Source organism: Sciurus carolinensis, chromosome 9 (assembly GCF_902686445.1).
Source record: "Sciurus carolinensis chromosome 9, mSciCar1.2, whole genome shotgun sequence".
In the NCBI taxonomy this organism is placed as follows: Eukaryota; Metazoa; Chordata; class Mammalia; order Rodentia; family Sciuridae; genus Sciurus; species Sciurus carolinensis.
In genome coordinates, this window is record NC_062221.1 from 53,740,784 (window position 1) to 53,766,661 (window position 25,878).

Below are 25,878 nucleotides of genomic sequence, written 5' to 3' on the forward strand. Positions count from 1 at the left end.
AGAAGCTCCCGTTCGGCATCACCGAACGGAGTGATACTGTGGGCGACATGGGAGGAGCAGCTTTGCTTTTGCAAGCAACGGGGCTCCGGAGACATGGCGGCGGCCTTGCTGTGTCGCAGCTGCGGGTGGCGATGGAGAAGAACTGGTGGGGGCGCCTCCCGAGCCTGCTGCAGCTGCTCAGGTAAGCACAGGTGGAGGGGACATGGATCAGCGCGTAGGCACCGTGGGGCGGTGACAGGTGCGGAGGGACCGGGGGCCCGAGAGGAGAAGGACAAGAGGACAGAATCTGCTTGTCCGGGAGTCTGCTTCCAGCCCCACTGCCAGGAGGGGCCACATCCAGCCCACTCTTCCCCTCCCCACGCGACACGAGCTACAGAATGGGTTTCTGTTTCCTCTATTTCTACTGTAAGAGGAATTACCACCCCTCATTTATTCATTCACTATTTATTTGTTATCTATGAACTCATAGGTTAATAGTCTATGGATTATAACCCATCAATATTTATTTGTGGTTCAGCTGGCCCAGTTTCTGGCCAACCGGAGTCTCTTCAGGCTAGTTCCTGTATCTTTTTTTCACATGTCCTCTTCATGGCACAAGGCGTTCCAAGCACAAGGTGTTTCAAGCTCACCTGGTTCTTTCTCCTCCTGTCCACAGAATTAGCCATTTCTCTCAAGAAACTCAATTCCTTTTTTATATATGTGTATATATATATATATATATACACATATATGTGCATACATAATATACATGTATGTTATACATAATATGTATTATATACATAACATACATGATATGTACTATTATGTAGACATACTAATGTAGCAATACAGAATAAATATAGATAATATATTATTGTTATACATACTATATTAACATAACATGCATTAAAAATATTATACTCATATATATAATATATATATATTAAACCAAATATGATAGTTCAGTATTTAGCCATGGGCTTTGAAGTCAGTTGTCGAAGTCTGTATTTCTATAACATAATAATTTAGACTATTCACTTTTAGATCCAAAAGCTACTCTGGCACTTGAAGATAATATGGGAACGACTTATGTCTGCATTGTGAAATTGGTGTTCTAAATGAAATGCAAACATGCAGGATGAGGCAGTACCTAGTACTTTTGGCATATAGGAGAATTCAATATGTTAAATAGAAGAAATCTTTGTAAGTATTGCTGTATTTTTCCTATGGTGTTTTTTAAACCAATGATATTTAGGGTATGAGGGAATATAATTAACCTAATAAAGCCAGTTGCTATACACTGTGATACAGAGAATTATAAAAATAGATTTTATTTTATTTTTTAGAACAGTTTTAGGTTTACAGAAAAAGAGAAGATAGTATAGAGTTCACATATAGCTCGCACCCAATTTCCCTCTTTTAAGCATCTTACATTAGTATATTTTATGGTACAATTGTAGAATGGTTACTACAATACAGTTAATGAATCTACATTCATACATTGTTATGAACTACAGTCCCAAATTTATTCAGATTTCTTTAGCTTTTTCCTAATGCACTTTTACTCTTCCAGAATGCCATCCAAGATACCACATTACATTTAGTTAGCATGTCGCAGACTCCTCTTGGCTATGATAGTTTCTCAGTTGTTTTTGGTGACCTTGACAATTATGAGAGTATGGTCAAGTATTTTATAGAATGCCCCTCTATTAGAATTTGTCTGATGATTTCCTTAAAATTAGACAAGAATTTGGGACTTTGAGGAGGAAGACCACATGTATAAACTGTCATATCATGTCAAGAATCATAAATATTGATGTTGATGTCAGTTACCTGACTGAGGTAGTATTTGTCATCTTTCTCCAGTGGAAAGTTACTCTCTTCCTTCCCTCCCTCCACACTGTACTATTTAGAAAGAAGTCATTATGCACAGCTCCCAGTTAACTAAAAAAAATTTTAAACTATCCAAAATGGATCAAGCTATTTGTTTTGAATGAAGTAGTTTAAAATGTTGGACTAAGGACAGATTAAGATTAAGGATCAAATTCATGAGATTAACTAAAAATTCTGTACAAGTTCAGGTGTACACGAAAATTTTCTCTAGCTGGCAGGTTGGGTAAAGTCTCAGACTATAGCTGTGAAGTGCTATATTGTCCTTTCCCCCTGCTGAGAGCAATTGCTTCCCACAATCTCTGTCTAGCTCAATTCTATAGTAAGACAGGGACGCTTGGTCTCAAACATTCTTTCTCTAGTAATTTTAGGAGAACTGATGTATCTGCTTAATTGATTTGTCAGTATAATTAGTCTTTGTTTCTTTTTTAAGGTTATGTTGCTTTGTGCTGCAAAGCTAATTAATATTTTGGAAGTTATTAAGAAGTTCATGAAAAATCTGGTTTCAAATTCTGAAGAAGAAGGAAGAGGTGGCCCTTGAAAATGTCAGCATTTTACAGAAATTTTGGAAGAGGGTAATGTGTTTGTCATTTGTACACATAAATGTGCCTTCTTTGAAAAATGTACCTTCTTTAAGGTCTGTACTAAAATTTTAGAAACTAGTATCATGTCTTGGTATTTGAAAATAAAGAGAGCAAAGTAAGCACAAGAAGAAAAAATAGCTGAACAGCTGTACCAGATAGAAGAAAAACTGAGATAGACCTCTTCTAAGACACCAGCTGTTTGTTCTAAGATTGGTAGAATAATATCTATACTTAGGCATGATTAATAGAATGAGTAGTTTTTTCCAATGGTAGGGAAAGTTAGAGATCAGATGGCCCTTCATTCACACTGATAGAAATTAACATTTCCTCTCTGAAAAACCATAGGAAGGTAATTATATCCTCTTTGTGACAGATGAGACTAACAATCAGGCCATTCTTTGTACAACACAAGGCAGAAGGTACACTGACTTCTAGAAAATGCATGTCAGGGATTTCAGTTTCTGGTCTGATAAGAGCTACTCTTCCCTAGTATTATTGCTAATTAAGATGCTGTTGATATCTAGTTATTTACATAGTAAACCAAAGCAGGATCTAGTTACAATGTAGCCAGGAAGTGCTACATTGTCTTTGCCCCTGCTCAAAATAAAACTGTTACCTTCCTGGCCCTGCCTGCCTTGGTGCCCTAGCAGCAGGGATGCTTGGTCTCATACACACCTACCAATATAAACACTGACTTAGTAAGTGACTCTGAAGAATCAGGGCTTGTTAATATTTTGTAGGTGATAACAGAAGGAGAAAGCTGCTATCAGGAGACAATTCATATAAGGGAAAAACTATTTTGATTGCTCCTGACTTATTAGTAAGTATTTCGATTTCTTATTTAATTATAGTATTTATCTCCCAAAAGTTGGTTTGAGAGGACAATTTATAGTAACCCTGTCATTTCAAGCTGTGGGGGAATAAAGACCCTATGCCACTGAGTGGGGTGGCACACATCTATAATCCCAAAAGCCTGGGAGGCTGAAACAGGAGGATCACAAGTTCAAGACTGACCTCAGCAACTTAGCGAGGCCCTAAGCAACTTAGTGAGTCCCTGCCTCAAAATGAAAAGTAAAAAGGGCTTAGGGATGTGATTCAGTGGTAAATTGCCTGTACCAAAAAAAAAAAAGAAAGAAAAACCAACCAAAACACCCACACTCCATAGTGAACTGTACCGTTACATGTAATTCAGTACTATTTTGTGCCATATAAGAGCATGCAGTAGTTGCTTTTTGAATACATACTGTCATATCACAGGTTCTTGATTTTTATGTACAAGTAGCATCTGTGGTTATAATCTATGATCCGTCACTACTTGTGAAAATTATATTCTCAGTTGAAAATCTGTCCTCTACTTTTATTCTGATGAAATAAATTCACATTTTGGTTTTCAAGGTGATTTTTGTCAGCCAGACAACCTTGAAAATCAGGAAAAAAATCATCGCCTTGTGACAGGATAAGATTTATTTAAATTGTACTTGGGGGGAGGGGATTCTGGTTGGTCAGCACACAGTAGGAAAGCAAATGTGAAATGTTGCCCAGATTTTGGACTTTATAATGTTGATTTTGAGAAATAAAAATATCAATAATAGATCTGGTTGTCTTTAGCTTACATGTAAGTCTTTTATTTTGTTTTTAAGTCATATGGCTCATACTTGTGTTTTCTTAACAATTCCTATATAATTGAAATTTTCTCAGCATTTTCTGATAGCAGTTCTCTTGACCCTGTCTTAGTTCTAGTGACTTTATCACTAAATAAATTAAATTTTACCTTGCTACTAATGTGAAAATGACTTTTAAAAAAAAATACAGTTGATAGTAGTAAATGACAAGGTGGTAGTCAGAAATGTCATTGTCCTGATTTAGATTCATAAGTGAAACAGCATGCTCTTTGGATAAAGAATGGTCAGTATTTTATTCATTTTTCCCTTGATTTGGTTATTTGATATTTTAAGTTGCTCTAGCATCATTGTGCTGGTTTGGTAGAGAGCTATGGTGGCAGACATATTTCAATCATTTATGTTACAGTGTATGAGGTAAACTGAGCAGAAAGGAGTCATAAATATGGGTCAGATTGACAAATCTTTAGAGGTTTTCCCTACTAGAAAAAGTTTCAAATCCTGTATCAAACTATTCAGCAGAAAGTTCTATGCTGATGGAAATGATCTCTATCTGTGCTGTCTAAACAGGAGTAACAGATTACATGTGGATATTGAAATGTGGATATGCAGTAGAGGAACTGAAGTTCCTATTTTATTTGATTTTAATTAATTAAAATTTAAATTTAAATCACCACTTGTGGTCACTGACTGATGTATGGACAGCATAGTCCCAAACAATAGTTAACATTCCAGAGTTATCAGTTACAAAAGTATGTCCAAATGAATGTATAACTGTTCCTTTTGTTTTGGCCCTGACCTTAACATTTGTCCCAGGCTGACATCCACTCTTGATTTTAGTATGACTTTTAATTTTACAACCCCAAACCCAATACTGTTATCTGCTTTATAAATAATAATGGTAATAAAAATCTCATTTTACAGCCAATGAGTCTTGAATTCTTTCATACTAACTGTAAAAATCTTATCTTTGTCTCCATATTTTTATCAGTGTTCAGTACTCCAATTCAATCATTCTTTATATAATTTTGGCAAATAAGCAGCCACTGATGGTTAACAAGTAGCTCATATTATTTTGTAGTTCATGTAAGATTGATAATATTTTGATTAATAATTTCTTTTGTTCAGATTTGGCAGTGGGGGTCAATTTGAGAAGAAAGCTGTGACCATAAAATTAAAGACAAGAGGATTCTTTGTGACATTGAGGTTTTCTACAATATTATAGTGTAGGAAATGCCAATAAACATAGCTAACCTTATTTAATTTCTGGGATGAGATAGTTTTAAATTCAGTGCTTGTTGTTACTAAATAGTTGATCACAACATGAGTTGTGCTTCTTTCTTTAGGAACATTGGAAACTTGTTTCAGTGCGGAAAGTAGATCAGAAGTAGAGATTCTGATACCAAAGCAACTGTCATTATGAATTCATGTGAGGAAATTTATTGGTTTTATCATCTATTGAGTTAAGAGTTGGGCATAAAAGATAAGATCTGTCTTAGCAGGTAGTTCAATGGTAGAGCACTTGACTAGCATACATGAGCCCTGGGTTTGATTCCTGGTACTGAAAAAAAAAAAAAATTGGGATCTGTAAAAATCTTGCTTAGAAATTTATTTCCTAATTTTGGTTATATTGGACGTTCCCTATTACTTAGTAATACACTTAGAGTTTGAAAGATATGTGCTGTGTAAAAATCAACCAGGTATGTTACATTAGTGTGTCTGCCTTGCTATGTCAGTCATCAGGCTGAATAGAACAAACTTTAAAATGATTTTTAAGGAAAAAATTTTGAATTCATTTTATATGGTATTTTGCCTTTATCTGAAGAAAAGCGAGTATTAAGTGTGAACTAAAGCTTTTTGTTAAGTTCCAGCAACAATCATGTTAACTGGTTAAATCCAGAAAAATTGCCATATTGTATGTTAAATGTTCAATAAATTACATAAAATTCATTTTTTTTTCCTGAAAGAATTATACTTCTTTCCATAACTCTGTATTTTAAAAGGATGATGAAACAGAATTCCATAGTAAATATTTTATTCCAGGTACAAAATTTCACACTAATGTGACACTTCATTAAAAGGTTCAATAGTTTTAAGTTAGCTGCTGCTTGGCAGTAGCATAGACACTGATCAGTGCAGATGTTCATAAGCATCTGCCAGTCATTATCTCCTTCTTTTTTTATTTATTTATTTATTTATTTATTTTTTATTATTGTAAACAAATGGGATACATGTTGTTTCTCTGTTTGTACATGGTGTCAAGGCATACCATTTGTGTAATCATAAATTTACATAGAGTAATGTTGTTTGATTCATTCTGTTATTTTTTTCCCTTTCCCCCCCACCCCTCCCGCCCCTCTTTTCCCTCTATACAGTCCTTCCTTCCTCCATTCTTGCCCCCCTCCCTAACCCTAACTCTAACCCTAACACTAACCCCTCCCACCCCCCATTATGTGTCATCATCTACTTATTAGCGATATCATTCGTCCATTGGTTTTTTGAGATTGGCTTATCTCACTTAGCATGATATTCTCCAGTTTCATCCATTTGCCTGCAAATGCCATAATTTTATCATTCTTTATGGCTGAGTAATATTCCATTGTATATACATATATACCACATTTTCTTTATCCATTCATCAATTGAAGGACATCTAGGTTGGTTCCACAATCTGGCTATTGTGAACTGAGCAGCTATGAACATTGATGTGGCTGTATCTCTGTAATATGCTGATTTTAAGTCCTTTGGGTATAGGCCAAGGAGTGGGATAGCTGGGTCAAATGGTGGTTCCATTCCAAGTTTTCTAAGGAGTCTCCACACTGCTTTCCAGAGTGGCTGCACTAATTTGCAGCCCCACCAGCAATGTAAGAGTGTACCTTTCTCCCCACATCCTCGCCAACACCTGTTGTTGCTTGTATTCTTGATAATCGCCATTCTAATTGGGGTGAGATGGAATCTTAGGGTGGTTTTGATTTGCATTTCTCTTATTACTAGAGATGTTGAACATTTTTCCATATGTTTGTTGATTGCTTGTATATCTTCTTCTGTGAAGTTTCTATTCATTTCCTTAGCCCATTTGTCAATTGGATTATTTGCATTCTTGGTGTAGAGTTTTTTGAGTTCTTTATAGATTCTGGAGATTAGCGCTCTATCTGAAGTATGATTGGCAAAGATTTTCTCCCACTCTGTAGGCTCTTTCTTTGCATTGCTGATAGTTTCCTTTCCTGAGAGAAAGCTTTTTAATTTGAATCTATCCCAGTTATTAATTCTTGCTTTTATTTCTTGTGCTATGGGAGTCCTGTTGAGGAAGTCTGGTCCTAAGCCGACATGTTGAAGCTCTGGACCTACTTTTTCTTCTATAAGATGCAAGGTCTCTGGTCTGATTCCGAGATCCTTAATCCATTTTGAGTTTAGTTTCGTGCATGGTGAGAGATATGGGTTTAGTTTCATTCTGTTGCATATGGATTTCCAATTCTTCCAGCACCATTTGTTGAAGAGGCTATCTTTTCTCCATTGCATATTTTTGGACCCTTTGTCTAGTATGAGAAAATTGTATTTATTTGGGTTTGTGTCCGTGTCCTCTATTCTGTACCATTGATCCACCTTTCTATTTTGGTACCAATACCATGCCGTTTTTGTTACTATTGCTTTGTAGTAGAGTTGAAGATCTGGTATTGCGATACCCCCTGCTTCACTCTTTCTGCCAAGGATTGCTTTAGCTATTCTGGGTTTTTTATTCTTCCAGATGAATTTCATAATTGCTTGCTCTATTTCTGTAAGGTATGTCGTTGGATTTTAATTGGAATTGCATTGAATCTGTATAGCACTTTTGGTAGTATGGCCATTTTGACAATATTAATTCTTCCTATCCAAGAACATGGGAGATCTTTCCATCTTCTAAGGTTTTCTTGAATTTCTTTCTTTAGTGTTCTGTAGTTCTCATTGTAGAGGTCTTTCACCTCTTTTGTGAGATTGCTTCCCAAGTATTTTATTTTTTTCGAAGCTATTGTGAATGGTGTAGTTTTCCTGATTTCTCTTTCTGAAGATTCATCGCTTATATGTAAAAATGCCTTAGATTTATGTGCATTGATCTTATATCCCGCTACTTTACTGAATTCACTTATGAGATCTAAAAGTTTTCTGGTGGAATTTCCTAGTTCCTCTAAGTATACAATCATATCATCAGCAAATAGGGATAGTTTGAGTTCTTCTTTTCCTATTCGTATCCCTTTAATTTCTTTGGTCTGTCTAATTGCTCTGGCTAGAGTTTCAAGGACGATATTGAATAGAAGTGGTGAAAGAGGGCATCCCTGCCTTGTTCCAGTTTTTAGAGGGAATGCTTTCAGTTTTTCACCATTTAGAATGATATTAGCCATGGGCTTAGCGTAGATGGCCTTTACAATGTTAAGGAATGTTCCCACTATCCCTATTTTTTCTGGTGTTTTGAGCATGAAGGGATGCTGTATTTTATCAAATGCTTTTTCTGCATCTATCGAACTAATCATGTGATTCTTGACTTTAAGTCTATTGATATGGTGAATGACATTTATTGATTTCCTGATGTTGAACCAACCTTGCATCCCTGGGATGAAACCCACTTGATCATGGTGCACTATCTTTTTAATATGTTTTTGTATGCGATTTGCTAAAATTTTGTTGAGAATTTTTGCGTCGATGTTCATTAAGGATATTGGTCTGAAATTTTCTTTCTTTGATGTGTCTCTGTCTGGTTTAGGTATCAGGGTAATATTGGCTTCATAGAATGAGTTTGGGAGGGTTCCCTCCTCTTCTATTTTCTGGAATACTTTGAGAAGTATTGGAATGAGTTCTTCTTTAAAGATTTTGTAGAACTCGGCTGAGAACCCATCTGGTCCTGGACTTTTCTTTGTTGGTAGGCTATTGATGACTTCTATTTCATTACTTGAAATTGGTCTATTTAAATTGTGTATGTCCTCCTGGTTCAGTTTAGGCAATTCATATGTCTCTAGAAACCTGTTGATGTCTGAAATTTTCTATTTTGTTGGAGTATAGATTTTCAAAATAGCTTCTAATTATGTTTTGTATTTCAGTCGTGTCTGTTGTGATATTTCCTTGTTCATTCCGAATTTTAGTGATTTAGGTTTTCTCTCATCTTCTCTTTGTTAGTGTGGGTAAAGGTTTATCAATTTTGTTTATTTTTTCGAAGAACCAACTATTTATTTTGTCAATTTTTTGTATTGTTTCTTTTGTCTCAATTCCGTTGATTTCAGCTCTGAGTTTAACTATTTCCTGTCTTCTACTACTTTTGGTGTTGGTCTGTTCTTCTTTTTCTAGGGCTTTGAGCTGTAGTGTTAGGTCATTTATTTTTTGAGTTTTACTTCTTTTATTAAATGCGCTCCATGAAATAAATCTTCCTCTAAGTACTGCTTTCATAGTGTCCCAGAGATTTTGATATGATGTTTCTTTGTTCTCGTTTACCTCTAAGAATTTTTTAATTTCCTTCCTAATATCTTCTGTTATCCATTCATCATATAATAGCATATTGTTTAATCTCCAGGTGTTGGAGTAGTTTCTGTTTTTTACTCTTTCATTTATTTCTAACTTCAATCCATTATGATCTGATAGAATACAAGGTAGTGTCTCTATCTTCTTGTATTTGCTGACATTAGCTTTGTGGCATAATATATGGTCTATTTTAGAGAAGGATCCATGTGCTGCTGAGAAGAAAGTGTATTCACTCTTGATTGGATGGTATATTCTATAAATGTCTGTTAAGTCTAAATTATTGATTGTGTTATTGAAATCTATGGTTTCTTTGTTCAATTTTTGTTTGGAAGATCTGTCCAGTGGTGAGAGAGGCGTGTTAAAATCACCTAGTATTATTGTGTTATGATCTATTTGGTTTCTAAAATTGAGAAGGATTTGTTTGACATACATGGATGAGCCACCGTTTGGGGCATAGATGTTTATGATTGTTATATCTTGCTGATTTATGCTTCCCTTAAGCAGTATGAAATGTCCTTCTTTATCCCTTCTGACTAACATTGGCTTGAAGTCCACATTATCTGAAATGAGGATGGATACTCCAGCTTTTTTGCTGAGTCCATGTGCATGGTATGTTTTTCCCCATCCTTTCACCTTTAGTCTATGGGTATCTCTTTCTATGAGGTGAGTCTCTTACAGGCAACATATTGTTGGATCTTTCTTTTTAATCCAATCTGCCAGTCTATGTCTTTTGATTGATGAATTCAGGCCATTAACATTCAGGGTTATTATTGAGATATGATTTGTATTCCCGGTAATTTGGTTCATATTTAAAATTTTATTTATTTATTTATTTATTTTTTGACACATCTTGGTTCCTCCTTTATTTGACAGTTCCTTTAGGGTAATTCCTCCCTTTGCTGATATGCTTCTTTGTTTTTTATCTCTTCCTCATGAAATATTTTGCTGAGAATGTTCTGTAATGCTGGCTTTCTTTTTGTAAATTCTTTTAGCTTTTGTTTATCATGGAATGATTTTATTTCATCGTCAAATTTGAAAGTAAGCTTTGCTGGGTATAAGATTCTTGGTTGGCATCCATTTTCTTTCAGAGCTCGAAAAATGTTGTTCCAGGCCCTTCTAGCTTTTAGGGTCTGGATTGAAAAATCTGCTGATATCCGTATTGGTTTCCCCCTGAATGTAATTTGGTTCTTTTCTCTCACAGCCTTTAAAATTCTGTCTTTATTTTGTGTGTTAGGTATTTTCATTATAATGTGCCTTGGTGTGGGTCTGTTGTAATTTTGTGTATTTGGAGTCCTATAAGCCTCTTGGACTTGATTTTCCATTTCATTCTTCAGATTTGGGAAATTTTCTGATATTATTTCATTGAATAGATTATTCATTCCTTTGGTTTGTTTCTCTAAGCCTTCCTCAATCCCAATAATTCTCAAGTTTGGCCTTTTCATGATATCCCATAGTTCTTGCAGATTCTGTTCATGATTTCTTACCATCTTCTCTGTTTGTTCAACTTTGCTTTCGAGGTTAAATATTTTGTCTTCAATATCTGAAGTTCTGTCTTCCAGGTGTTCTATCCTATTGGTTATGCTTTCTATGGAGTTCTTAATTTGGTTTATTGTTTCCTTCATTTCAAGGATTTCTGTTTGTTTTTTTTTTCAATATCTCTAACTCTTTATTGAAATGATCTTTTGCTTCATGTATTTGCTCTTTTAACTGTCGATTGGTGCTATCATTCAATGCCTGCATTTGCTCTTTCATCTCATCGTTTGCTTCCCTGATCATTTTAATTATGTACATTCTGAACTCCCTTTCTGTCATTTCTTCTGCCATGCTGTCGTTGGATTTTATTGATGTAACATCTAGATTTGTTTGGGGCATTTTCTTCCCTTGTTTTCTCATATTGTTCAGGAATCAGCGGATCATTAAGATATTGCAGATTTCCTCTATCCACTTATAATGTCCCTGAAGATTGCTAGTATATCCCCTCTTATCCTTCAGTAGCCTGAAGTCTTGGAGGAAGTTGATAATGTGGAGCTCCACGAAGAAGCTGCCTCTCTAGGGGTGGTGACCCTCAGGTGGGGTATATTCCCTGCTAGTGGGCAGAGGTGCCTCCACTTGTTGACCAATGGTCATCCAACGGGGAACTAGGCTGCAGGCTGAGGCAAGTCCTGTTTGTGCCTGTGTCTCTGGTTTTATCGTCCCTGTGGGAAAACCTCACCCGGCAGGGAAGACTCACTCGGTGGGGACGTCTTGCTGATCAGTTCCCCTCCTAGAGGTTCCCCTCAATCTACAACTACCGCCTGGGCTGGGCTGTCTTCCTCTGCAACGTTCCCAGGGGCCCGGACCTACGTCCTGGGCCTGGGAGCCTCACCCTTCGCAGGCAAGTCTCTTTAGGCTGCCTCTCCCAGAGAATCTGCCCGCAGTCCTGGAAACTTCGCTCCGCCCCTAGGCCTGTCTAGGTGTGGCTCTTCCAGCAAGAAGCCACCTAGCTCCTGGGACCCTGCTCTGCACCTAATCGCCTGGCTATGCGGCCCCTCCTCTGAGCCGCCACCTGGAGCCCCGTACAATAGCTCCAATAACCAGAGACTCGCCACACACCTCCTCCTCCGGACAGTGGCCGGGTTTCCGACGCAGTCACTAGGAGCCCAAGCAATTCACTTCGCGTCTCCTCCTCCCGCCAACCGCCCGCAGCCCTAGGCAGTCACTCCAAATCCAAGTGACCCGCCCTGTTCCTCCTCCTCCTCCTCGGGGTAGCCCCCCGGGTGTTCAGGAGTGGTGGCTCCGAGACCAAGTGACCCACACGCTCCTCCAGGCAGGCCACCGGTGTTCAGGAGCGGTCGCTTTGAGTCCAAACAACTCACCACTCGCCTCCTCCTCTGGCAACCGCCTGTGGCTCTGATGCAGTCACTCCTAGACCAAGCGACCCGCCGCGCTTCTCCTCTTCCTCCGGGCAACCCCCCAGTGTTCAGGAGCGGTCGTTCTGAGTTCAAACAGCTCGCTACACAGCTCCTCCTCAGGCAGCCGCCCGGAGCCCCAGTGGTTGCTCCGAGTCCAAGCGCTGTGCTGAGCTGCCTCCTCTACGATGATCCCAGTTGTCCGTGTTTATTGCTCCAGTGGGGGGAGGGGCATCTCGCCGAGCAACTCTACTTCACAAAGTTCCCTGTGTTCCGGGGCTACCGCCCCATCCGGGACGCCTCCCCCATGGGAGAGACTCACCCAGCGGCTTTGAGTTGGTCCCAAGTCTCTCACTATCTCCTCTTTTGAATCTTGCGTCCTGGAGCAACGTGAAATGCAGCCGCCCCCTAGGCCACCATCTTGAAACTCCCCCATTATCTCCTTCTTACAAGAAAAAAGAAGCATTTAAATGTGTTTTTCTCCCTCACCTTATTAGCAACATTTTCTGTTATGTGTAAGATAGGTACTAACAGCAAGGTTTTCTGTGTTAATCAGTTAAAGTTATTTTTCCATAACAAAACATGGAGTACTATAGTTGTTTTATAGCAGAAACAGTGACCTTGAATGTGATTATTATTATCATCATAGTTTTGCCTTTTTTTAGAATGTTATATAGTTGGAAATATATAGTATGTAGTGTTTTTACATTGGTTTCTTAATAATATGCTAAGCTTAGTAATATTCATTTAAATGTAGCAAATATGCATTTAAATTTTCTCCCTGTCTTTTCATGACTTGGTAGCTAACTTCTTTTTCATACTTCAATATCCCGTTGTCTGGATATCCCACAACAATTCATTCACCTACAGAAGAACATTTTGGTTGCTTTCAGGTGTTGGCAGTCATAAATAAAGCTGCTATAAACATCATGTACAGATGCTTGTCTAGACACAGGTTTTCAGTATCTTTGAGTACATAACAAGGAAAGTGACTGTTATATCATATGGAAAGAGTATGCTCAGTGTTTTAAGAAACTACCAAACTGTCTTCCAAAGTACCGTTTTGCATTCACCACTAACACTACCTAAGAGTTCCTATTGCTCCACATTTTCTCCAGCGTTTGATATCATCAATGCTCTATGATCCTTATATTTTCCTGATCAAAATTACTTATCAAGCTTTGTCTTGACCACAGTTTAAGATTTATCAAAATAGCCTCTCTGATATGCAGTGAATATTCCACCAGTTGTTTCAATTAGTATCACCTAGAAAATGGTATGTTTATGAATTTCTGATGAGAGCAACCTCCTGTCCTTTCTTGGTGTTGACACCTACAACTTTCTTCATCATGGAACTGTTGTTATGGCAAGGTAGATGCTAGAATCCTTGGAAGTAAAATATTAATTAAAAGCCATCATCATCTTCAGTAAGTCAAGGTACAAAAAGAAATCCTAATGAATAAAACAAACATCTCTCCTGATGTTCACTTCCTACAAAGATTGGAATGCTGGTGGAGATAACTACATACAGATGAGACAAAGACCAACTTACAAATTATAAATGTGTTGTATTACAAAATTTACTAGATGGCCTTGATGACCTTGTGTCTTAGCCTGTTGGATGGCTGTAACAGAATAACATATACTGGATGGCTTCTAAATAGCTGAAACTTATTTCTCATAGTTTGAAGGCTAGGGAGTCCAAGATCAAAGGACTGGCAGATTTGGTATCTAGTGAGGGCCCACTTTCTGGCTCACAGATAGCCCTTTTCCTGCTGTGGTGGAAAAAACAAGGGAACTCTCCATGGTCCCTCTGATTAGGACACTAATCCCATTGAAAATTATGGAACTCTCATAAACTAGTCAACTACCAAAAATCCCACCTTTCAGTACCTTCACATGGAAGGTTAGGTTTTCAACATATAAAGTGACACAATATCCAACCTGTATCATTTCACCCATGACCACCCCAAAGTCATGTCCCTCTCACATGCAAAAATATATTCATTACATTCAAATAGTCCCCCAAATCTTAACTCACTCTAGCATGACTTCTAAAGTCTAAAATACAAAGTCTCATCTAAATAGTTTCTAAATCATCTCATCTAAATAGTGAGACTCAGGATGCAATCATCCTGAGGAAAATGTCTTTCTAGTCATGAACCTCAGAAACAAAACAAGTTCTGTGCTTCCAAAGTACAATGGCAGAATAAGCATAGGATGGACATTTCCATTCCTCAAGGGGAAAATAGTAAAAAAGGAAGGAGTAACAGATCTTAAGTAAATCCACACTTCAGGGCAAACTCCATGAGATGCGATCTTAAGGCTCAAGGATAGTCCTCTTTGGCTTGATGCTCTTCATTCAGGCCCACCAGGAAGGAGACCAGTTCTACCAGTCAGGGATTGTGCCCCACAGCTCTTAATTTCCCTTACTTCTTAGCTTTGCCAGATCTCTAGCTCTTCAAGGCTTACAGAGCTTGTAGAACTTGCAAGAATTACAGGACTTGCAGAGGGTCAGTTTGAGACCAAAGGGGGGAAAAAGGAATCACTTTTAAATTCAAGTTGCTGTGGCACCTAAATGGCTGGCTACCTCATCTGCTGTTACACTCTACTACCCTGCTTTCTGAACAAGTTTCTCCCTAAATACTACAACACAGGAAGGAAAAATGGATATACTAGCCTTCTTTACCTGGAGAATCTTTACCTGAGGATTTCAGGACTCTCACATTCTTTACATATCTGAACTGACTCTGATCTGAGCCGAAAGTGTATTCCAATCTGATAAAAACATTCTGCATGCTCCTTTCCTAGAGTAATCAGGGCTGTGTCTTTTTTTTTTTTTTTTAAGAACTCCTATTTTGTTTTGTTTTTCTATATTTTGGGGCTCATGGTTTTATGGTAAATTCACATTTGATCCTGCATGCCTAAATTAATATATTTTTCTGATCCAATTTCCATGCTAGGGATATAGCTCTGATAGAGAATTTGCCCAGCATGCATGTGGTCCTGGGTAAGGTTCTGGGTTTGATCCTGAGCTCTGGGAAAGTAAAAAAAAAATTTCTGTCGTCTCAATGGGATTTTGAAAAAACACTGATAGGTTCATCCTTCTATTTTTGTTCTGATAGAAAACTGATACAGAATAAGGAAATATCCTCTCTGCCCCAAGCTGGGAAAAGTCTCAATAAGTTGTTAGCAAGCTGAAATTAGAAAATTGGTTTCTATTCATAGTCTAAACCTTCAGTAATATTAGATCTTACTAAATTGAAGGTGAATTGTGTTTGCTTTTAATTGCCATTCATTCCCATCTCCCATCTCTTATCATTGTGTTTCTGAAGTTCACGTGTGTATGCTCTTGTTGGTTCTGGTTCCTTTTAGTCACTTGAGAGCTAGACTAACTGTGAGAGCACCTGATGGAATCATTTTCCTGCATAGTCACTCAGAGAGTCTGGCAAAAAGGAACCTGCTCTCTCTCTCTTGAGATACTGATGTTGTGTATTGATAGAGTATCTACCTGTGGATGACACTACAGAGCAAAGGTACTTACTCTTTTAAAATAGTTGTTTTGCTGTGGGCAAGTTATAAATAAATCGATGTGGGGGCTGCAGGTGTAGCTTATTGGTGGAATACTTACCTGGCCTGTGTGAGACCCTGGGTTCAATCCCTGTTATGATTGAAAAACAAATTAAAAGGGATATGGAATTAATCTTAAGAGGTATTTGGTTCTCTTTCCCTTTTTTGTCCTTCATTTTATACATGAGAACACAAATTTGGATGATTTACTTAATGTCACTTAGTTCATGAGAAGCAGAGTTGACACTTAGAAATTCTCTTCTGATTCCCTGCTCTGTACACTCCTTCAGAAACTGACTCCATCCTGAGAAATGATTTTTGAAACCAATTTCTACCCAAGGCAGGTGTATGGCAGATGGGGTCTTGTTAGAGTGCTCATGTCTTCTCTCTTCCCAAATTTTCATTGTGATTAAAACCTTGATTGGGTAGGATTTCATTATTCAATTACACTAAATTGAAGCATATATGCTCTTTTTAAAAATGTTTGGCCTTAATTTCCCTGAATGCCTTCATGACCTTATTTTTAGATTGATATGTAACATCTCTTTACTTCTTTGTAGCTACATGTGGATTTACTTCTTTGTAGCTACATCTGGATCTCATTGTGCATCTGAAAAATGAAAAAACAGAGGCAAATTCTGTGGAAGAAAGGAATCCACTTAACTTTTTCTGAGAAATGAAATACTGGGTTTGAAGGCTTTAAGAAGTTCTCCCTTGACCAACACTTATGCATTCTGAATGCTAAGTTGGGAAGGCCTAGACAGTTGAGTCATTTCCAGTGTAAAAAGAAGGCTCTTCAAATCCAGAAATTGTGGATTCAGGATGAATCTTTTTGTGCCGAGACCAAATCCATTGTGGCTACTCAAAATGCTAGTACTTTGTCCTCCCAAATGAAAAGAAAGGACACTAAACACTTCATTTCTTCCTCAAGGAGTCTCCTAAATCTCCAAGCAGAGAAGTTGCTATCATCAGCAAAGAACTCAGACCATGAAGACTGTAGAGAGAAGAGTCTCTTGAAGGCAGTTACTGGCTTGCCAGCTAGTAGTGTATTAGGTCAGACCAATGGTCATAGACCTAGGACAGAGCTACAGGCTTCTGAGTTTCCTGGGAAGGTCATTGGGGAAAGCCAAAGTCCAAGTGAGAGTGGCAAGATTGTGGTCACCTTGAACAATCATAAGAGAAAGCACTTTTCTTATGGCTGCTACCAAGGACTAGAGCGCCACAGGCAAGGGGGACCCCTGATTCCAAAAAATTCCAGCTTAACCAACATCAAAAAATAAAAGTGCCTCCTCTGATGATAGATGAGAAATTATCCATGATTAGATTTCAGTCTAGGAGTCTCAGATTCCAGCACTTCAGAACAAAAAGCAAAGTTTGCAAGCCAAGAAAAGCCCACTGGAGCTGGGTACAGAGGGTCACTGGGGACCACCAGGAGACCTTAGGGATAATATTGAAGGTGACAGTTGCAACCCATTTTCTTCCTCAGAACCTAAAGACCCTTCTTATCAGTATCAGCCATACTTCCTACCTGGGACAGCAATGTTGTGTGAAGGGAAAGAACTCCCATATGCCTGATGGTCTCCCTAAATGAAGCTCTTTCTTGGACAAGGAGCTTAATTTAGATGAAGCATTCCCTGACCAACAGAAGAGCAGTACCACTTAATTGGGACCAATCACCTTGTTCATCTCCTTGTTCAGAGCTGATTCATGATGTGCCCTTATCAGAACATCATTCTAGTAAAATGCTCACTTCAGAAACTGAAAAAGAAGTTATGACTCTGGATCGGGAACATGGGAGAAGCACTGTCAGTGATGACAAAGTAAAATCATCAGTGACTGAAGCAGATAAATCTGAGTAGTGTAGAGGGGCCTGTGTCTGAAGAGACTGTTCACAATGAGAACTCCTGCCAGATGGAGGAGGATGGATCTTTCAAGCAGAGCATTCTTAGTTCTAAGCTGCTGGACCACCCTTCCTGTAAAAGTCGACTGGAAGCTCCCCTGGCGTGCAGTGAACTCAAACTAGAAAATCAACTGGGAGCTGGGAAGAACAGTCCAAAAGCATCTCCAGGGGCCAATGAACAGCTTTCAGTCTGCCTTTCTGTTATGTGCTCTTCCTTTATTCTCCCCCAACCTCTGGCCCACACTTGCTGTTCATTAACTTTTCTTAGAAAAGTCCTCTTTTTCCCTCAGACACATGGCTTTCCCTTTAACCACTTGAATATTTTTTCTTGAGACCTTTTCTATTGCTGTATTATGTAGAGCTCCACAAATTACTTTATGAACCCTTGATTGCTTGATGGACACTTAACATTGATTTTCAGTTGTTTCCTCTATAACTATGCAATGAAATTCTTGGGACTTAAACCAAGAATTTGTTTTGTTTCTGTAAGTTAAATTCCTGGTATAAGAATTGCTGGTAAAAGAATATTCACACTTAAAATTTTAAGAGAATTGTTAAATTACCTTCCAAGAAGTTAAACCAGTCAACTTTGCTGATCTTATAGGTTATGTGAGAGTTTTAATTTGGCATTTTTAGGTTTGGACATCTTTTTATGTGTTGAATTTTTTTGTTTGTTTGTTTGCACATGGTTTTCCTGTGTCTGTTTTTCCATTAGGATGTTCCTATTTTATTTATTTAATATATAAGAAGGTCCCATGTACCAGCCACTATGTTGGTTCTGAAGAGTAAAGTAACAAACAGGATATACTGAGTTCACTCCCCCAACCCGCCCCCCAATACTGGGGATTGAATCCAGAGGTGCTCAACTATATCCCCAGTACTTTTTATTTTTAAAATAAAATAAATAAAATATCTTGGAACAGTCTTGCTAAGTTACCAAGGATGGCCTCAAATTTTCAATCCCCTTGCTTCAGCCTTCCAGGAAGTTAGGAGCACCACTCCATCCGGTTTCTCCCTTCATGAACCTCAGCATCATTTTAGTTGTAAAGATGTTAAATTAATTACTAGTTGTAAATGTCATGAGGATTGTGCCTCCAAAGTGTAAGTCTTCAATACCCCAAATTATCTGTGGTTTTGCTTCACAGAAATTTTCATTTCTTAGATAGTAAAGTATATTTGTCTTTGGCTTTTAGTTTTTACATCATGTCCTAAAAAACCTTCTCTTGTCAAAGTTATCAAGCAGTAAATTGGCATAATCATTTTAGAAGACAATATGACAATTAGCAGTCTTTGATCCATTCCCCTGCTTGAAATTTATCCTAAATAAAAAAGAGTACTAATTTGTTTATATAAAGGATATTATTTGTATTATATTAGTAATACCTTTATATGAACTTATATTTAAAAACCGAAAACAACAGGTTTCTATTGAAGCACAAATTATGGCACATTCAGGAAATTATATACATCATGCAACTGTTTAAAAATATATTTTAGGGCTGGGTGTGTAGCTCAGTGGTTGAGAGAGTGCACAAAACAGGAAAGGTCAAGTTCAAAGGTCAAGTCCTCCCCTGGACACTGACTGATTTCTCTCTCTCATTCCACTTTTTTCTTCTTCCCACTCCATCCAGCAGCCTATCCCACTTAGATACACCTACAGCCTGAAATATTTCAGGGCATCAAAAATGCATCAGTCAAGCTGGGCAAAACACTAAGAACTTCTGCTTCTTTGGAAGATGCTATGAAGAAAATGAAATGACAAGCCACAGATTTCGAGAAAAGATTTGCAAAACATTGATCTGAATCCAATATAGAAAACTCTTAAAACTCAGTAAGGAAACAACCCACTTTTTTTTAAAGTGGGCAAAAGATTGGAACAATCTATTACCAATAGGCAGTAAGACATGAAAATATGCTCAACATCATTACTCATTAGGAAACACAAACTGGAGCCTTAATGAGATACCACTACTCAATTATTAGACAGCCTACAATTAAAGACAAAACAAACTAATAACAAATGAGAGGGTCAAATGTTGGGAAAGATGTGGAGCAACTGGAATTCTTATACAGGGGCTGCCAAATCTTGGACTCTGAGCTAAATAAACCTCATCTCTCTATAAAGTATCCATCCTCTGGTATTTTGTTAGAGCAACAGAAAGCAGAGCTCTGTCCACCTTCTTTCTGTCTTGAAGCTAGACCTGATGGCTGGGGTACTGCCTAGGACCCTGTAGGCAACAAGTCATGCTACCCAGACACAAGTTGTGACAGGGGTGAGTCCCTGTCCTATCTCTCAGTTGCCTCCCCTGAGCTGTATATGATGAGAATATAACTGGGTTTCTATTACACTGACTTGTGTCATTGTATTGGCCACTGAGCATCTGAAACTCTCTATGTTTGACAGATTCTTCCCACCATAAGTCTTGGTGAGGGGTGGAAACCATTGTCCTATCCTATTTGGAGCTGAAAATGGCCAGATATTTATGGTTTCTTTTACAGTGATTACAGAGGCCTGTTATCCAGGGGACATCAATTTTACTCTACCAACTGACTGAGAAGTCTGTGCTGAGATGCAGCAACTGTACAGATGCCCAATGCCCATATGCAGTGCCCCCCCTTTTGGACTGGAGATTGAACCCAGGAACACTGAGCTACATCCCATTCCTTTTTAGTTTGAGATAGGGTCTCACTAAGTTGCCGAGGCTGGGTTTGAACTTGCGATCCTCTTTCCTCAACCTCCCAAGTTGCTGGGATTACAGGTGTGCACCACCATGCCTGGCCAAGGAAATTAAAGTGAAACCAGAAGATACTGAAATAGCCCTCTTGCATGTCTTAGCACTTAATGCTCTGGGCTTCTGCTCTGCATGTAACTGGGTACTGTGGGCTGGGTTGCCTACCCTTTTTCCATGATACCCTCTCTCTGCACTGGCCTCACCACCCTGAAAGTAGACTGGCTGTGCTGTTTTCAGTGTACTTTCAACCACAAGCTTAGTGACTGGACTTTATTTTTTGCTACTGGGTGTTGAACCCAGGAGCACTTTACCGCTGAGCTGCATCACCAGTTCCTTCTGTTTTTTATTTTGAAACAGGGCCCTCCTAAGTTGCTGAGGCTAATCTCAAACTTGTTATCCTCCTACCTGGGTCTCCCAAGTCACTGGGATTACTGGTGTGTGCCACTGTGCCTGGTCAAGGAAATTAAATTGATGAAAAATAGATCAAGGCAGGTCAGGAAGATGGGGGCTAATTCAAAAGGAAATAAAATGCTAATACCTCCAGAGCACTTCCCCTCCTCCAACCTGTTGCCAAGGTTACCTGCCTCCAGGGAATTGTTCCTCCCAGCAAGGAGTTGTTAATGAGCACCCCCTAGGTGGCTCCCTTCCTGCCTTTTGGCCACATAGGCAGGATGGGAAGAGGGGGACATGAGAAGAAAGAAAGTCTGAAATCTCTAAAAGGTGCAGGACACCCCCACTCCCTGGACCCCCTCCTCTCTGGAGAACTAATTCTCTGTCTCTTTCTCTCTCTCCCGCCCCCACCCCACCATCCTTTAAATAAAACTTTTTGCTCTTGCCTCGGCATTTCTTGGATGCTTAATCTTCAACACTGGAGGGAACAGGACCCCATCCTGATTTTCAAGTCTGGTTTCAGATGGGGAATCTGCAGGGATCATCACCAGGATAAACTCCTCTTCATCCCACATCTTTCTGAGATGTGCCTTTCTTTCTTTCTGGAGGACAATAATGAGCACCTGTCTGCTAATTAAATGCAGTTATTGCAAGCCACATTCTACAAGACTCTGGTGACAGGATTCATGGCCTAGGTGGCTCCAAATCACTTGTCCTGCAGGTCAGGCATGTTGAGTTCTACCAAAGCCACTTCTCACTATCCTACCCAGGATTGGTGCATGTCTGGTATGAGTGCACAGTGGCTTTAATCCCATCTGCCTTTGGATGTATGGAGATGGACACAGGGTTGGTGTAAGGAAGAGCACAGATAACCAGGAAGGGAGCAGACTTCATGGATCAGCAGTGTCTTTTATTCAGCAGGGGAGTCAATCAGCCAGGCATTGGATTGGAGGGGCTCACTTTCTGGATAGAAAATGACCCCTGGTTATACATGGGGTCTGGGTTTTTATGTTACCCTGAGAGATGACTTAATCTCTTCAACAGAATGTTTCAGGTTGGGCAATCAGGAAACAGGTTGTGAGAATTTGAAACTTATTTTTACTGGGCAAGGATGGAGGGTCCAGAGTTGATTTTTCTCCTCCAGGGTCATTGAACCATCACTGGGAAAGGATTAATGTTTGATTTATTCCTCTGGGGCCTACCCTTACCCAGAGCTTCACTATTTGCTTTTCTCCTTCTAGGACTCATCGGCAATGGGAAAGGGTAAAAGCCAGCACTCAGTACCCACCTCCTTCCTTCAGGATCCATTGTCACTGGGAAGGCATGAGTGTTTTGCTTTCTTCCTCCCTCCCTCCTCCTGGGTCACACTGTCTTGGGAGTTGTCATTTTCCATATCTTTCAGTTGGGACAACTATAAGATTCTGGCCGGGGCCATGCCCTAATGAACCTCAAAGGTTTCTCCCCTGACTCCTCTCCTGACCCCCTTTTGGGATACCCTGTGGTGACTGATAGATGAAAAGGCACTCTGCGAAAGCCCCGGAATAAGCCCAACTGCACTCTCATGCCTCCTGAGTATTCCCTTCCCCTTGCTGATCAGATTCTAGCCATTGGAGGGGGGCATTTTACATGGAGTGGTTGTAAAGAAATGCCTGGGTTCCCTTTGTTCACATATTAAGACTTTACCAGCCTGTGGGGATTCTCCCCATTGTTGTTTCTGTGCTCCAGGAGTTTCTTTGGTTGCCAAAGGGAGGCATTTTCAATTTACCCCTTCTGTAAACTCCTCTGGGGAAAAGGTGGTAAGCATCTAACAACCATTAGATGTCCTCCTTACCCTCCAGAGATTCCTGTGGCCCACAGAGTAGAGAAATATACCCCAGGTAGGTCATTTTTTCCCCATGGGATACCACATTTGGAAGTTTATAGTGGCAGGAGAGGTCAGTCATGCCTCTAAGTCTGAACTCTCCAGGGTCTTTGGCATGAGGCAAAACAAAAGATCTTGTTCATTCCACCAATGATGCCAGCAATAGATTTGGCAGAACCATGTGGTGAGAGGCAGGTCTGTTGGCCATAAGAAGCTCTTAAGGAGATGTCCTTAAAGAAAAATAAAACGGAGTTTTCTCTGGTACAGGTGCTCAAGTTCTATTTTCTCGTACTCAGATGGGAGTTTCATTTTCAATAGTTGTGCCTGCTTCACCACTAGCCTACATATTGAAAAAAAATTGGGATTTTTCATGTTGTTCAGAGGGGAGCCTTGTCTTCAAAAAAGGACAGGTAGAAACTACTTGCCGCTAAAGGTTTTGGGAGCTAGATGTTCAAAAAGTGCCTCATTTTATTTTGCTGCCAGGCCTGGGAAATGACCTAATCACAATTAGAAAAGGGAGATGTCTCATAATTTTCTGCATCCAACCTGACCTGATTCCCAACTGGGGGAATGAAAACTGAAGGACCACACCTTAAGAAACTGATTTTACAACAGAAACGTGGTTAATATGACCTATGCATGAGGTTTTGCCTCTCAAGTTCAGAATAGGAGCCCTGCCCACAGCTTTGGAGAGAAGTCATCTGACCCATTGAAAGCAAGGCAGTGACCTCCTATTTGAAACTGTGGAGGCAGCCCTGAGGGCCTCTGAATTGCCTTGAAAGCCATTCTTCCTCTGTCCTGAAAAATAGTGCATGTTCTTAACCAAATTGTTCTATAGTTCCTTCCTGCAAAATCCAATGCTGACCGCCTTCATTCCTTCCCTCTCCTTCCCCTTCAGTTCAAGCTGGCAGTTTTCCTCCTAGGGTGACTAAGTAAATCTGTGATTCACATTAAACAAATCTCCCTATCAAACGGTCACTTGGCCATACCCTTGAAGTTCCATCTTTTGCGTTGTTGGATAGGCTGCGAATTTCCATTTCTTTAAGTTCTGCTTCCTTTTTGTTTAACAATTCTGTCCTAAAGTCATTTCTCTCTTATGGCATTTTACTATTAACGGTTAAAAGGAGCCAGGCCATTCCTTCAACACTTTGCTTAGCAATTTCTCAACCAAATATCTAACTTTATGGCTTTCAGTTCTACCTTCCACAAAACACTAAGATACAAACATGATTTATAACATTGCCATTATATAACAAGTACCACCTGTTCACCTGTACTCCAGTTTCCATAACATGTTCCTATGTCCATCTGAGACCTTGTCAGAGGTGTTTATTGCTCATGTTTCTACTAACAATTTGCTCGTATCGAAGAATATGGAAAATGACCATCCCCAAGACAGTGTGACCTGGGAGGAGGGAGGGTGGAAGAAAACAAAACATTGATTCTTCCCCAGTAAATCCTTTCCCAGGGACAAGACAATCCCTGGGAAGGAGACACACATCCATCCTAGAAGGGCAGATCCTTTCCCAGTGAATTCCCTCCCAATGACAGTAAAGCTACACATTAATCCTGCCCCAGTGACAATGCGATGACCCCAAGAGGACAAGATAAGCCCTGGGCCCTGAGAACTGAACCCCCATTCTTGTCCAATAAAAATAAGTTTCAAATTCTCACAACCTGTTTCCTGAATATCCAAACTGACACATTCTGTTAAAGAGATCAAGTCATCTCTCAGGGTAACATTAAAAAACCCAGACCCCTTCTGTAACCAGGGGCCATTTTCTACCCAGAAAGTGAGCCCCTCCGATGCCTGGCTGATTGACTCCCCTGCTGAATAAAAGGCACTGCTGATCCATGAAGTCTGCTCCCTTCCTGGTTATTTGTGCTCTCATTATGGTGCCAAACCCATTTTGGTTATTTTTGCTTACAAGTATTCTCTTAGAAGATGGAGTCTTTCCCTGCAGTTCTCTTTTCTTTCTGAGTCTTCACCAAATTTGCTTTTAACAGTTCCTTCAATGTCATATCAGCTTCTTTTTCTATTTCCTTCCTTCCCTCCTTTCCAAGTAGAGGGGTTCTTTAGAGGGGTGACAAGAGAACACCCAGGCTTGGACTCATTCCTGTTTCTGCAACTCATTCCTTGAATAAATTTTTGTACCATAAGGGTTCACCTCTTATTTATATGTGACGTTTGACATAATATGTTTGTAGGTATGTACATACACATCACTATTTGGAGAGAGTTTTCCTAGACCTCTTGAGTGCATAAATCTGAGAATACATGTTTTTTTTTTATTGTAAACAAATGGGATACATGTTGTTTCTCTGTACATGGCGTAAGAGAATACATGTTCTAAAAATGCATTGTGCACTGTGTATTTATTTTGAATTGAACTCTGTACTGATTCAATAGCTCCATAATGCGGTCTTTTTACACAGTTCTTTACAGAAAAACCTTACTAATGCTTTTAAAGGCCCAATACAGGAAGTTCACATTCATCTTTTGAAAATATATTATAGATAGATGGCAGATAGATAGATAGATAAATAGAAAGATATCCAGTCCAAATTCATGGCACTGAAGTGTCATATATGAAATAGAATAACTGCTAAATAGTTTGAAGAGCCATAAGACAGTGTGCCAGCCAGCTCTCTTTCATTTGTGTCTTTGAAAATGTTTAGCCCCATTTACTGAACAAAACGACTTTTCCAACTTGATTTGCCTGGAAAACTCCAACTCATCAAAAACTTTCAATTGTTTTAACTGCTTCCTGTGAATTCCCTGACCTGCTCAAACTTAACCAGTGTTATACTGTCAAAGTTAGGTGGTGACCAATTTTTTAGTAAATCAACCCAGGGCACAGTCTTACCAGACAAAAAATAACATAATATAACATAAACATTATTACTTTAATATAAAAAGATGAAAATAGAGGTTTATTTGAAATTATTCGTTATTCTCTAGTATTTGCTTTTCTGTTGCA

The 25,878-nt window shown here is 39.1% G+C and overlaps 2 non-coding genes and 1 pseudogene across 2 annotated transcripts; all 3 read left to right on the forward strand.

Moving 5' to 3' along the window:
- The first annotated feature begins 2 nt into the window (after nucleotides 1–2).
- Nucleotides 3–25,164, forward strand: LOC124993412 (sentrin-specific protease 5-like; annotated as a pseudogene).
- LOC124993865 (small nucleolar RNA SNORA81) lies at nucleotides 2,495–2,677 on the forward strand. Its single transcript, XR_007110379.1, has one exon. It is a non-coding gene; the product is annotated as a small nucleolar RNA SNORA81 (small nucleolar RNA).
- Nucleotides 2,997–3,126, forward strand: LOC124993832 (small nucleolar RNA SNORA63). The gene has a single exon (XR_007110351.1). It is a non-coding gene; the product is annotated as a small nucleolar RNA SNORA63 (small nucleolar RNA).
- Nucleotides 25,165–25,878: the final 714 nt, after the last annotated feature.